Source organism: Tachyglossus aculeatus, chromosome 10 (assembly GCF_015852505.1).
Source record: "Tachyglossus aculeatus isolate mTacAcu1 chromosome 10, mTacAcu1.pri, whole genome shotgun sequence".
Lineage (NCBI taxonomy): Eukaryota > Metazoa > Chordata > Mammalia > Monotremata > Tachyglossidae > Tachyglossus > Tachyglossus aculeatus.
The window spans coordinates 8,728,420-8,744,073 of record NC_052075.1 but is presented as its reverse complement, the minus strand read 5'-3'; the positions used below and the strand labels follow the sequence as shown (position 1 = coordinate 8,744,073).

The 15,654-nt window shown below is 41.0% G+C and overlaps 1 protein-coding gene across 3 annotated transcripts in view; it reads left to right on the top strand.

The window, feature by feature from the left end:
- KCNIP4 (potassium voltage-gated channel interacting protein 4) overlaps positions 1–15,654 on the top strand; it is a 696,461-nt gene that overhangs the window by 90,190 nt on the left and 590,617 nt on the right. The gene's annotated exons all lie outside the window — the stretch shown is intronic.

Sequence of the window (15,654 nt, the reverse complement as noted above, 5' to 3'; positions counted from 1 at the left end):
AGGTGATGAGGTTGTCCCACGGGGGGCTCACAGTTTTAATCCCCATTTTACAGATGAGGTAACCGAAGCCCTGAGAAGTGAAGTGACTTGCCCAAAGTCACACAGCTGACAACTGGCAGAGCCGGGATTTGAACCCATGACCACTGACTCCAAAGCCCGGGCTCTTTCCATTTCATATTATCATCAACAGTATTTATTGAGCGCTTACTGTTTGCAAAGCACTGGACTAAGCATTTGCTAATTCTACTGATATGTGGGAAAACCTCTGAGCTAATCCTTTAAGAATTTCCAATGTAAATCCAACCTGTTCATGGATCTGAGACTTCGAGTTGAGAAGAAATTACTGTTTAAAGGTGACTGAGCTCTTTCAAGTTCATAAGATTCTGTTTAAGTACCCAGTACTATTCAGGAGTCCGAAAAGGCCTAAGAAGCTTATGGAACCTAAGGAATATTAAATATGGTATCTGGAATGCATGTTTAAACCTTTAGCAACTACCAAAAATAAAACCATTTTAGAACAAGAGCAGTGCAACTTCGGTAACAATTACCTCCATCTTCTAAACTAATCAAAAACATTTCCATGGCTTCTGTGGCAGCTAAAATGATGGTGGTGATGATGATGACGGTATTTGTTAAGCACTTACTATGTGCCAAGCACTGTACATTTCCATGGCTTCTGCGGCAGCTAAAATGATGGTGATGATGATGATGACGGTATTTGTTAAGCACTTACTATGTGCCAAGCACTGTCTTAAGCCCTGGGGTAGATACAAGGTTACCAGGTTGTCCCACGTAGGGCTCACAGTCTTAACCCTGTTTTACAGGTGAGGTAACTGAGGCACAGAGAAGTTGTAACTTGCCCAAAATCACACAGCTGACAAGTGGTGGAGGTAGGGTTAGAACTCTGATTCCCAAGCCCAGGCTTTTGCCACTAAACCCCACTACTTCATTCATTAATGAGAAATAAATATTGTGCGACTCCCTTCGGACCCTTGCAATATCTAATCTATAGTATGTGTGAAATTACAGTCTGGATGCAACATCAATCGAGGGGGAGTGAACAAAGGGATCTCTTCATAAAATTGTAAAGAGCAATCTTTCAAAGATCATTTTAAGCTTGTTCATGACAAGTTTCTAGATTTGTAAATGGATCACTCGTGCTAAGCAATAGCTTGTCTTTGAAATAGCAATCTCTCACTTAACCAAGAATTTTTTGTGGTTAAGTGATTCTAAATCCTAGTCTATTATTTTTGAGGTCTGGAGTGTGTGCCTGTTAAGTTTAAGTTTCTTCACCACCCCCCGCCTTTTAAAATAGTGACAAGTCTGAACATTGTACTAAAGACAATGAAAATATATTACAGATGGAGAACTCAAACTACTGATATGATCTCAAGTGTCAGGACAATCAACATTTTGGTACTTAAGGCTCAGTCATGTCCATAATTGAAATCTGATGTTTATAAATGGATGAGGAGAAAAGGCCTTACCACACTCTCTCTGGGAAATAAGGCCAGTTTTCCAGTTCCCAGATTAATTACTTGTGATGGATTTTTCTCTTAATGGCAGCTTTTTTTTTTAAATGTTGGGCACGCTTAAAGGAAGTTTTGATTAATTTTATGATGAATTAAGAGTTCACCCAGGAAGCACTTGGGCTTCACTTATACCTAGACCCTTGTGGATTTTTATTTGGCCAAAAACACCATCAAGAAAGGGAGATTTTAAAACAGTAGAACACATTTTAAAAATAAAATCCGCTGAGGTTTGATTTTTCCCTCCAGTGTGGCTTTTGTTGTATTTTGTGAATACCTGTTTATTCAGTGTGACTCACTTAATGTTGCTTCCTGTGGCAGAGTTGTGGCGGCTGCTCCTATGTATTTTGAGTTAGTTTGTTTATGTAGCAATTTTGATAGCTTTCATAGGCTTTCAAATAGAAACCAAGGCTTAACAAGGGAAGGGTTCTCACAGGACTCAAATCTGGTAGCATTTTCCTGTTTCATGTTAAGATCTGCATATTTTTCGCTGGGTCTGTTTGGAAGAAGGTAAAAAAAAGTGCTTCAGGTAGCTTGGTAGGAATAAAGACTTTTCTTTAAAAAGTCCTCATATTCTCAGCCAAAATTATCCATGGACTGGAAGAAACTCTTCTAAAATAAAGTAACCCAGAAAGGAATTTCCCATGAAGGCAATGGTCCTTTGTTTCAAAAGGGGAAATACCATGTCAAGCCTTTGGAAGCCATAGATAGACTTGAGAAACTTCACTCATGGGACCAAACCATCCAGGTGTATAACAATCTGATTTTTTTTAATGGTATTTGGTAAGCACTCACTAAACGTCAAGGACTGTTTTAAGTGCTGCAGTAGATATGAGTTTATCCCTGTCCCACATGGGGCCCACAGTCTAAGTAGGAGGGATAACAGGTATTCAATCCCCATTTTATGGTTGTACACATATTTATTACTCTATTTATTTATTTATTTATTTATTTTACTTGTACATTTCTATCCTATTTATTTTATTTTGTTGGTATGTTTGGTTTTGTTCTCTGTCTCCCCCTTTTAGACTGTGAGCCCACTGTTGGGTAGGGACTGTCTCTATGTGTTGCCAATTTGTACTTCCCAAGCGCTTAGTACAGTGCTCTGCACATAGTAAGCGCTCAATAAATACAATTGATTGATTGATTGATTGATTTTACAGTTGAGAGAACTGAGGCACAGAGAAGTTGAGTGACTTGCCCAAGGTCACACAGCAAGCAATTGGTAGAACCGGCATTAGAACCCAAGTTTCCTTACTCCCAGTCCTGTGTTCTTTCCACTAGGCCATGCTGCTAAAGTAGGACTTCACTAGTTTATGGGGGAGAGATAGTTCAGACAAAAAACAGATAAATTCAATTATTAGTCATAAAATATGTTTGGAGCACAGAATCACCTCTTTCTTTCCTAACATTCCACAATAACCAGAACCATGCTGAGGCAGAATCGTATTCAGTCTATAGCAAATACACTTTTACCACCAATAAGAATGCATTCATGTGTGGTTGAAAATCCCATTCTACGACTGACAACTTCTTTCGCACTGCCCATGTAAACGTTACCCTCTGCTGTGTTCTCTAGTTTGCTGTTTGCGAGGCCAAGCACTGTTTGCAATTAGCCTTCTTGCTGTCAGTTAATCAATTTTGTCCAGCAAATGCTAAGTGTCAGTGATTGACTTACTTGCAACAGCGGCCATCATGGCTTGGTTAGCTCAGAACCACATCACAACATTTTCTCAATTAGATTTAAGAACTTGACACCAGAGGATTTGTTCACATTTTTCCAAGTATGTAAGCTAGTCTCTTGTGCCCAGAAATTAGTTTACACACTCTGGCAAGTAGGAGGTAATGCAGATGTGAGGTTATTCTTAAACATTAGCAAAGAGTAAAATGAAAAAAGGCATCTTTTTCCCTCCATCCCCACTTGAAAGACTTCAGATAACTTGGCAGCAAGTTGTTTCAAATCGATCATCATTATCATTCTTAACAGCATTTGTAGAGACCCTCATGCGGACAGAACACTGGGTTAGTTGCAATGTGTACCATAAAAGGAATAGACACAGTGCCTGTTCTTGATTAATCAGTAGTATTTATGGGATGCTTATTTTGTGCAGAGCACCATACTAAGTGCAACACAAAGTAAGCCCCCCAATCAATGCTATTGATTGATTGAGAGTACAATACAACAGATTTGGGGGACTTGATTCCTGTCCTGAGGACCTAGCTGGGGAGACAGATGTTAAAATGAATTACCTACCACATTAATCCAAGGGACTGTCTCTATATGTTGCCAACTTGTACTTCCCAAGCGCTTAGCACAGTGCTCTGCACACAGTAGGCGCTCAATAAATACGATTGATTGATTGATCCCTCCTTGATTGCTGTATCAGCCTCCTTGCTGACCTCCCTACCTCCTGTCTCTCCCCACTCCAGATCATACTTCACTCTGGTGCCTGGATCATCTTTTTTACAAAAACATTCAGTCCATGTTTCCCCACACCTCACGAAACTCCAGTGGTTGCCCATCCACCTCCAAATCAAACAGAAACTGCTTAACCTTGGCTTTAAAGCACTCAGTCACCTTGCCCCTCATACCTTACCTCTCTGATTTTCTACTACAACCCAGCCCTCATACTTGTTTCCTCTATTGCCAACATACTCATGGGTTCAAATCCCAGCTCGGCCGATTGTCAGCTGTGATTTGGGCAAGTCACTTAACTTCTCTGGGCCTCAGTTACTCATCTGTAAAATGGGGATTAAGACTGTGAGCCCACATGGGACAACCTGATGATCGCATATCCTCCCCAGTGCTTAGAAAAGTGCTTTGCACATAGTAAGCGCTTAACAAATGCCATTATTATTATTATTACTCACTCTTCCTCAATCTTGGCAATCTTGCCACAGACCTCTCACCATTGTCCTGCCTCTGGTCTGGAAAACACCCCATCTTCATACCTGACAGACAATTACTCTCTACTTTTAAAGCCTTATTGAAGGAACATTTCCTCCAAGAGGATTTCGGCAACTAAGCCCCCATTTCCCCTTTTCCCAATCCCTTTTGCATCACCCCGATTTGCTCCCTTTATTCTCCTCTCCCTCAGCCCCAAAGCACTTACATAGATATCTTTAATTTATTTATAATAATGCCTGTCTTTCCCTTTAGAATATGAGCTCATTGTTGGCAGGGAATGTGACCACCAACTCTGTTTTATTGTACTCTCCCAAGTGCTTAGTACAGTGCTCTGCACACAGTAAGCGCTCACAAACTATTGATTACAGACAGGGGAGCAGCAGAATATAAGGATGTGTATCTTGTGTTGTAAGACTGAAAGTGAGCATCAGAGTGCTTAGGGAGTATGGACCTAAGTACCTAAAATATGCAGAAAGGAAGGAGAATAGGGTAGAGGAATGAAATTAGGGAACACTTAAGGATTTGAATATAGAGAGTGTGATGTGTAGCTCAGTGGAAACAGCATGGGCTTTGGAGTCAGAGGTCTGGAGTTCAAATCCCAGCTCCTCCAATTGTCAGCTGTGTGACTTTGGACAAGTCACTTAACTTCTCTGTGCCTCAGTTACCCCATCTGTAAAATGGAGATTAAGACTGTGAGCCCCCTGTGGGACCACCTGATCACCTTGTAACATCCCCAGCGCTTAGAACAGTGCTTTGCACATTGTAAGTGCTTAATAAATGCCATCATTATTGTTTATTATTATTATGAAGCAGAAGAGAGTTCTGAGCAGGAGAGTGAGGAACTTGCAATCTAAAATTTGACAAAGACAAATAAATAATTAACAGGCAGGTATTTGCATGTGTAAATTGTCGACTGGGCTGATGTGAGCAGAGAGAAAGGGGACTGATTAGTCAGGGACTGTATCTTGGAGTGAAAGGTGGAAATGATGCTTGAAAAGTGGGGACACGTAGGATTTGAGGGGATGGGGAGTTCTACTCAGGGGACAGTTTGAAAGAGCAATATAGAGATACTTTAAAAATAAAAGGCATGTAGATTGAGGTGCTGTTACACCAATATTACCAATCAATTGTGCTTACTGAATACTTGTTTTGTGAAGAGCACTGTACTAAATGCTTGGGAGAGTACAGTATAACAAAGTTGGTAGACTTGTCCCTTGCTCACAAGGAGCTCAGAGTTGGAGGAAGAGGTAGACACTAATAAATTATGGATATGTATGTATCCATATGTTTATATATATATATATACATACATACATACATATCTATATGTATACGTATATTATTATTATGGATATGTATGTATCCATATGTTTATATATATATATATACATACATATATATATATACATATATTATATATATCCACCCACATTTATCTGTATATAGCTATAGAATATATATGTTGGGTATGGATTGTCTCTATCTGTTGCCAAATTCATTCATTCAATGGTATTTATTGAGTGCTCACTGTGTGCAGAGCACTGTACTAGGCGCTTGGGAAGTACAAGTTCGCAACATAATAGGGATGGTCCCTACTGTTCTAAGAACTAGGGAAGTTAAAAGAGAAGCAGTGTGGCTTAGTGGATGGACTTTGGAATTAGAGGTCATGGGTTCAAATCCCGGCTCCGCCAACTGTCAGCTGTGTGACTTTAGGCAAGTCACTTAACTTCTCTGTGCCTCAGTTACCTCATCTGTAAAATGGGGATTAAGACTGTGAGCTCCACGTGGGACAACCTGATCACCTTGTAACCTCCCCAGTGCTTAGAACAGTGCTTTGCACATAGTAAGTGCTTAACAAATGCTATTATTATTATTATTATTATTATTATTACAAGGTGATCAGGTTGTCCCACAGGGGCCTCACAGTCTTAATCCTCATTTTACAGATGAGGGAACTGAGGCCCAGAGAAGTGAAGTGACTTGCCTAAAGTCACACAGCTGACAATTGGCAGAGCCGGCATTGGAACCCATGACCTCTGACTCCAAAGCCCGGGCTCTTTCCATTGAGCCACGCTGCTTCTCTGGGGAAACCTCTTTATAGAAGATGTGGTATTAGTAAGATTTTGGATATGGGGTGAGTGATCGTTTGTTGGATTTAAGGAAAGAGAGTTGCAGGATGTGGGCTAGAGGTCTGGCAATGTTAGATGACACCTGAGTTGATATTTGTTCAGAAACACAGAAAATCACACAACTGATTTTAAATTTGTGGAATGAAATATGTACCTTAACTTTTTTTTTTTGCTGGAAGAAATTCTTGAAAATTATTTCACACTGTAACCAAATATATTTAAGGATTTCAAGGTACATTTTTCAGCTTGAGAATGGTGCCCTCTTCTGGCTGATTTAAAATAGCGAGGCCTTCATTAGTCTTCAAATAATTTATTTTCCTTTTTCAAATTCAAAATGCACCATGTTATAAACCATATAATAATATTCAAGCCACAATACTTGGCTAGATCTACAAGCGGTTGGAGTGAAGTCATTAAACAATTGTGATGTAGGGCTCTGAATGAGGAAGTAGGGACATTAACCGGTGAATACTTGGCGTTTGCAACCACAGGGAAATTTTGACAGACAAGAAGGGCCCTCTGGTCCACAAATCCGGAAGATCTATGATTGTTTGCTTCATACAGGTACATATGAATTTGTAAATGGCTTCATAATTGCTGGACCATATTTCTAGTCACTAGATCACTTTAAAATACCATTAGGCAACTGTTAGTCAAGCATTTCTATCAGGTAATTTTCTCTTAAAGATGAGCCTTCTACCTAATTTAGGATAGTCTTTACTTTTTCAATCCAAGCTGCCATCTCTCAGTGAACTAAATTTAATGCATTTTTTTTTTCTCACAGTAGGTTTCTATTTTATTGTCACTACATTTGGCCAAATGATATCACTTCCATTTAAATGATCCCAGCCAGACTTCTCATTGCTGTTCAATAAGGAAAATAGCATAGTAATTTTCTCACTGTAGAAAGTATGTGTTCTCTCTGGAGATGTAAAGAACCTAAATTTCATTCCTTTTTGTTATGGGGTTATTATCGATGCACGCTTTTACGAGAGATCAAATATAAATTGAGTCTCGTTCATTCATTCAGTCGTGCTTATTGAGTGCTTACCGCCTGCAGAAGCACTGTGCCACACACTTGGGAGAGTACAATACAACTGTAAGCAGACACATTCCCTGTCCACAACGAGCTTACAGTCATGACCATTGGCATGAGTGATTATTAAGCATTCAGATTCAGGCACACAGTGAGCACTCAATAAATACAGTTGTTTGATTCCTACCTAGTAAGCGCTTAACAAATACCATCATTATTATTAGTATGTATTTAGCCATTTTTTCAGACCAGGATTAGTCCAGGATGAGTTTCAGCTGCCTCCTTTCTCCTCCATTGTCCTTTCCTTTCTTCTCCATTGTGAATTTCAGCCACCTCCTTACTCCTCCATTGTCCTTTCCTTTCTCCTCCATTGTCCTTTCCTTTCTCCTCCATTGTGAATTTCAGCCACCTCCTTTCTCCTCCATTGTCCTTTCCTTTCTCCTCCATTGTCCTTTCCTTTCTCCTCCACAGTCTTTTCCTTTCTTCTCCACCGTCCTTTCCTGTCCCTTCTTTCTCTAGCCTCTCAGAGCGGTCATGGGTTCCAATCCCCGCTCCACCAATTGTCAGCTGTGTGACTTTGGGCAAGTCACTTCACTTCTCTGGGCCTCAGTGACCTCATCTGGAAAATGGGGATTAAGATTGTGAGCCCCACGTGGGACAACCTGATCTCCTTGTATCCTCCCAGTGCTTAGAACAGTGCTTTATGCATAGTAAGTGCTTAACAAATACCATTATTATTATTATTATTATTATTACCTAACTGAATCCCAGGATAACAAAGGAATATTGGAGAAGCAGCTTGACTCAGTGGAAAGAGCCCGGGCTTGGGAATCAGAGGTCATGGGTTCGAATTCTGGCTCTGCCACTTGTCAGCTGTGTGACCCTGGGCAAGCCACTTAGCTTCTCTGTGCCTCAGTTTCCTCATCTGTAAAATGGAGATTAAGACTGTAAGCCCCACGTGGGACAACCTGATCACCTTGTATCCCCCAGCGCTTAGAACAGTGCTTTACACATAGTAAAAATGATGTGATTCTCAATGATCGAAGGCAGACTCCACTAGGCTGAGAGCTCACCTCCTCCAGGAGGCCTTCCCAGACTCATCCCCCTTTTTCCTGTCCTCCTCCCCATTCCCCCTGCCCTACCTCTTTCCCCTCCCCACAGCACTTCTATATATTTGTACAGATTTATTACTCTATTTATTTTGCTTGTGCATATTTACTATTCTATTTATTTTGTTAATGACGTGCATATAGCTACAATCCTATTTGTTCTGACGATTTTGACACCTGTCTCCACGTTTTGTTTTGTTGTCTGTCTCCCCCTTCTAGACTGTGAGCCCGTTGTCGGGTAGGGACCGCCTCTATATGTTGCCGACTTGTACTTCCCAAGCGCTTAGTACAGTGCTCTGCACACAGTAAGCGCTCAATAAATACGATTGAATGAATGAATGAATGTGCTGTTTTTTATTCAAACACCTACTCCTACCTTTTTGCTCTCCCATTTTTTCCCGTTTGTAAAAGTGCTTCTAGAAAAAAATTTAAACTATTTTGCGTTTTTATCGGTTGAATATGCAGGAAAAAAAATGCACATTTTCTGGTTTAGGTTATGAAGGTGTATTTTCAGTGGTAGGTGAGTAGAATTGAATGTGGAACTATCTCCATCTAGTGGCTTTGTTAGCAGGAAATTGTCTCTCCTGGAGTTCATTTTTTTCCCCCTAAAATGAACAATCACGAGGAATAATGCTGACTTTTCTTTTCCTTTCCCCCCCTCTTAGAATAAAGGTTTCAAGACCTAACTTTTTTTCCCCCTAAAATGAACAATCACGAGGAATAATGCTGACTTTTCTTTTCCTTTCCACCCCCCTTAGAATGAAGGTTTCAAGACCTAACTTGGTATTGTTCCTCTGATTCAATTGTTACCAGCATTTCGTATAAACATTCAATCAATCGTATTTATTGAGTGCTTACTGTGTGCAGAGCACTGTACTAAGCGCTTGGGAAGTACAAGTTGGCAACATATAGAGACGGTCCCTACCCAACAACGGACTCATGGTCTAGAAGGGGGCGACACACAACTAAACAAAACATGTGGACAGGTGTCAAGTCATCAGAATAAATAGAAATAAAGCTAGCTGCACATCATCATTCATTCATTCATTCAATCGTATTTATTGAGAGCTTACTGTGTGCAGAGCACTGTACTAAGCGCTTGGGAAGTACAAGTTGGGAACCTATAGAGATGGTCCCTACCCAACACAGTCTAGAAGGGGGAGACAGAGAACAAAACAAAACATATTAACAGAATAAGATAAATATCATCAACAAATAGAATAGTAAAAATGTACAGGTAAAATAGAGTAATAAATCCGTACAAACATATATACAGGTGCTGTGGGGAAGGGAAGGAGGTAAGGTGTGGGGATGGGGAGGAGGGGGAGAGGATGGCGGGGGCTCAATGTGGGAAGGCTTCCTGGAGGAGGTGAGCTCTCAGTAGGGCTTTGAAGGGAGGAAGAGAGCTAGCTTGGCAGATGTGCAGAGCATGATAAAAGCCTGGACAATCTCTTAATTGTGAATTATTTCCAAATGACCCCCAAAATCAGTTTAGAAGCTTTTAAAAAACCTTTCCATAATTATAAGCTAACTCTAGCCTCCATTTTTCCACTCCTTAAAATAAGATTTTTGAAAGAATGGTTTAACAATAGTTCTTGAATTAATCTCATATTGTTGTTTCATCAAATTGTTGCCTTATTCAAAATCTTACATCATTGAGGTGTAAAATTAAGGAATAAATACAATTAAAATGAGGACTTTTATGTTCATTAAAATCAGCTTTATTCCTCCAGCCAACTAAATGTTACGCTCTATTTTGTGTAGACCTATGTAATCTCTGGCTAACAATGTTTTCCCCCAAATAATAATGATAATAATTGTGGGATTACTATGTGTCAAGCTCTGTACTAAACACTGGGGTAGATATAAGATCACCAGATCCCACACGGGGTTCACATTCTAAGTAAGAGGGAGAACAGGTAATGAATCCCCATTTTGCAGATGAAGTAATTGATGTACAGAGAAGTTAAGTGAATTGCCCAAGGTCACTTGGCAGGTACATGGAGGATTAGTCCTCAGTTCCTCTACTTCCACACTGGTGCTTGCTCTACTAGACCACACTGCTAGAGTTCTAGATTTGGCTACCAATGTTTTGAAAATAGAAGTTCAACTTTTTGGTGGGTGGTTAAGGCAAAAAAAAAAAAAAGATTTAATGTGGTTTCCCTTTGTTGGCTTTGCCCTTATTTAACTGTAAACTCCAGTTCTATTTCTCTTGATTATTGATCACTATTCATGAAAATGTCCATGATTTAACTCCAGTGAACTTATATAGCAAATGAGCAAATGATACTATTTTTTAATGATAACTGTAAACACTTACTGTGTGCCAGGCACTGCACTAAGCTCCGGGATAGATATCAGATCATCAGGTTGGACACAGACCCTGTCCCACATGGGACTCAAAATCTAAATTGGAGGGGGGAGGACTTAATCCCCATCTTTAAAGATGAGGTAACTGAGGCACAGAGACATTGAGACTTGCCCAAGGTCACAAAATCAGTCCGTTAATTGTATTTACTGAACTCCTTCTGTGTACAGAGCACTGTTCTAAGACCTTGGGAGAATACAATATAACAATATAGACACGTTCCCATCCCACATTGAGTTTACAGTCTAGAGGAGGTGACAGACATTAATACAAATAAATACATAAATTACAGATATATACATAAGTTCTGTTGGCCTGGGACTGGGGGGATAAATAAAGTGATCAAATCAGGGTGACACAAAAGGAAGCTGAAGAAAAGGTAAAGAGGGCTTAGCCTGGGAAGGCGTCTTGGAGGAGATGTGCCTACAATAAGACTTTGAAGCAGGGAGAGTAATTATCTTTTGGATATGAGGAGGGAGGCCGTTCCAGGCCAGAGCCAGGAGGTGGGCGAGAGGTCGGTGGTGAGTTAGATGAGAATGAGGCAGAGTGAGAAGGTTAGAATTAGAGGAGGGAAGAGTGTGGACTGATTTGTTGTAGGAGAGGAGGAAGATGCGGTAGGAGAGAACAAGGTGATTGAGTTTTTAAAGCAGGTAAGTAGATACATGGCAGAGTTGGGATTAGAGCTCTGGTACTCTGACTCCTGGGTCTGTGCTCTTTCCACTAAACCATGCTGCTTCCCCTCTTTGTCTCTCTCTCAAGCATACTAAATAAATCCATTATTGTGAACAGTGACTAAGGCATAATAATAATAATAATGATAGCATTTATTAAGCACTTACTAGGTGCAAAGCACTGTTCTAAGTGTTGGGGAGGTTACAAGGTGATGAGGTTGTCCCACGGGGGGCTCACAGTCTTCATCCCCATTTCACAGATGAGGGAACTGAGGCCCAGAGAAGTGAAGTGACTTGTCCAAAGTCTCACAGCTGACAAGTGGCGGAGCCGGGATTTGAACCCATGACCTCTGACTCCAAAACCTGGGCTCTTTCCACTGAGCCACGCTGCTTTCAAGGCATCTCAGAAGGTGGGAAAAAGAAATATGCCCAAAGAAATAGGTGGGGCATATTTCAGTCCCTTGCATTACCTCAGAAATTTTATTTCCTCATTTTCCAGGAAACTCTTTAAGCCAAGGAAACCCTGAGCCAACCTGTTCCCAATTTATACCTGTTCCACCCTGCCCATTTTCTAACCGACTTGGAAGAAGTCTTAGAACAGAATGAGTTAGCCAAAGAATATTGCTGCAACAGAATTGATAGTTGACATCTCTGAAGTGGGCACTTTAGGTCAATAGAATTCTTTAAAAAGAAGAAACTCTAGAATTTGAAGACGCTTAATCCATACAGTAGGGCTTTCAGCTTCACAGACTGAACAAATCTTGGGCTTGACAATTACAATATTCATTCTCATTCATTCATTCATTCATTCATTCATTCAATCGTATTTATTGAGCGCTTACTGTGTGCAGAGCACTGTACTAAGCGCTTGGGAAGTTCAAGTTTGCAACATATAGAGACGGTCCCTACCCAACAGTGGGCTCACAGTCTAGAATGGGCTCACAGTCTAGAATGGTGTACCTATGGTTCAATACTATGTTTTTATGGAAAAAAATGACGTTTTAATTTTTTATGATTTGTGTGCTATTTTCCCTTTAAATTTGAATTTGAAGATCAGAGAAGCAACACATTAGGTTATGTTTCCAATGTATTTAGATGCCTGTACTATATCTTCTGTAATTCCAATTGCCCTTTCAAATATCTGCTCAGCGGAAACTCTTTCCACAAATCAAAGGAAAACTAGTGGTGTGTTTTTAAGAGGATTTCATTGTGCCCTTCTCCCAGGAATTCAGATTAATTCACGTTCTATTAACTTTTAGAATCGTGGAAAGGTTGTAAAATTGTAGGGCTGGAAATGAACGAAAGAGATCATCTAGGCCAACCTTCTGCTCCAAGCCGAGCCTTTTCTAAATCACCTATCAGGAATCTATTTTGAAGGAGATCAGCACGCTAAAATAGGCTAAAAAGCTAAAAAGTGTGCTAAAATGGGCACGAGCCCGAGAGAGAGCGCATAATGATAATAATGATAATAAATAATAATTGTGGTATTTGTTAAGTGCTTACTATGTGACGGGCACTATACATATGGGGCTCACAGTCTCAATCCCTGTTTTACAGATGAAGTAACTGAGGCACAGAGAAGTGAAACGACTTGCCCAAGGTCACATAGCAAACAAGTGGTGGAGCCGGGATTAGAATCTATGAGTATTTGACTGGCAGGCCCGGGCTCTATCCATCCCAGGACGATGCTGTTGCCACTAGGCCCGTGCTCTATCTGATTCCTGTTATCTACCCACTCGGCCATGCTACCTCTGCATCTGATGAGCAGGAAATATCAAATTCACAGTGCTTCACTATATTCAGAAGCCATTTTGTGCTTCGTGGAGCATTTAGTACTCAGTCCATTAGGACCGTGATTAGGATTTTGCCCTCAAAGCGTAGCAGTGAGATCCCATTAGAATTTCCTCCAGCAACTGCCTCCCCTTGAAGATGGAGATAATGGTGGCATCTTTGCGATCTACTGGCATATCCTCAAGTGTTCCACACGTTGAGGAAGATCAGGTGCCTTTACAGCACAGTATCTTACAGACTAAATCTCAGCTGTTACTCCATCAGATCCGAGAGCTTTGCCATTTTTAATGGCTCTGACTTGCAAAGATGACTCCCTCAACCATTGGAGCAGAAGCCCTAACTATTCTTCATGCCGTAGAAGCAGTGTGGCTCACTGGAATGAGCCCGGGCTTTGAAGTCAAGGTTCATGGGTTCAAATCCTGGCTCCGCCAATTGTCAGCTGTGTGACTTTGGGCAAGTCACTTAACTTCTCTGTGCCTCAGTTACCTCATCTGGAAAATGGGGATTAAGACTGTGAGCCCCCCAAGGGACAACCTGATCACCTTGTAACCTCCCCAGCGCTTAGAACAGTGCTTCGCACATAGTAAGCGCTTAATAAATGTCATTATTATTATCATTATCATCTCTATTCAGTTGTCTCATGGTGGCGCATTTGATTCAAAATACACTTTTCAGGGATGTTTAGAAGTCCTGGGTTGGTTTCTGTCTGTGTAGCCTTGCATCTCTAAAGCCTTGGCACCCTACCACTGGTCAAGAATATTTCTTAGCATTTTCTGGGTACCAAGATGTAAGCATCTCCTTGGTCAGCGTTGTGAGGATTTGCAAGGTACCATTGACACGCATCTTCCTTCCGCCCCCAGTAGGCTCTCTGCAAATACTCTTGATAGACCAGTGGACCTGGAGTGATTCCAAGCATGGGTCCTGACAGGATCAGAGATAGCTAGATCTTACAAGGTGATTTGGCATGCCTATGTGGACAAGGAATGTCTGAGATATTCATGCTTCTCCTTGTCCTTCTTCTGACCTTAAGAATATGGAAGCACCTACTTAGCCCCTACTTAGCTCCCTGAAGGTAATAACCTTTGGTGTTGTTAGAGATCATCATCATCAATCGTATTTATTGAGCGCTTACTGTGTGCAGAGCACTGTACTAAGCGCTTGGGAAGTACAAATTGGCAACATATAGAGACAGTCCCTACCCAACAGTGGGCTCACAGTCTAAAAGGGGGAGACAGAGAACAAAACCAAACATAATAAGAGATACTTACATACTAGAGATCTTAGAGAGATGTCCTTAATAGCCTTCTTTCCTATGGGTTAATGGATATGCCCTCACTATTAGCACAAGGAAGAACAAGTAAATTCATCTCTAAACCGTTCCGTGTCTTACATATGTAGTAGGTTTGAGCTGTCTCACTCATTTTGATAATTGCTAAAATGAAGCACAAGCTCTCCTTTCCGTACTCCACTAATGATATTTTTTTTCCTTAAGGCAACAGGGTCTTGGGCTCCAGGCATGTGGGGAGAGAGGATGCAGGGGTTGGGGTTTATGTGTTTGGATCCTGCATATCTCCATTTGGGCTTCGTTAGTGAGCTAGCAAGGGCAGGACATGGTCACTCTTTCCTTTCTTCCTCCCCGCTCCGCCCCCGCCTAGATTTTAAGCTCCTTGTGGGCAGGGAATATGTCTACAAATTCTGCTATATTGTACTTTCCAAAATCCCTATAAGAAGCAGCATGGCCTAGTGAATAGATCCTAGGCCTTGGAGTCAGAAGGTCCTGGGTTTTAATCCCAGCTTTGCCACTACTCTGCTTTCTGACCTTGAGAAAATGACTTCATTTCTCTGTGCCTGTTATCTCATCTGTAAAATGGAGATTAAGACTGTGAGCCCTATATGGGACATGAACTGCGTTCAACTTGATAAGCTTGTATCTACCCGTGCAATTATTACAGTGCCTGGTAAAGCACTTAAAGCACCTAATATAGCGCCCTGCACACCGTAATTGATAAATACCACTGAGAACAGGAGGTTTATCAGAGAGGAGAAAGAATGGGACACTTCTGATGGGAGGAAGAATAGGAGCTTGACTTCTGATGAGAAGCCCAGGAAGCTT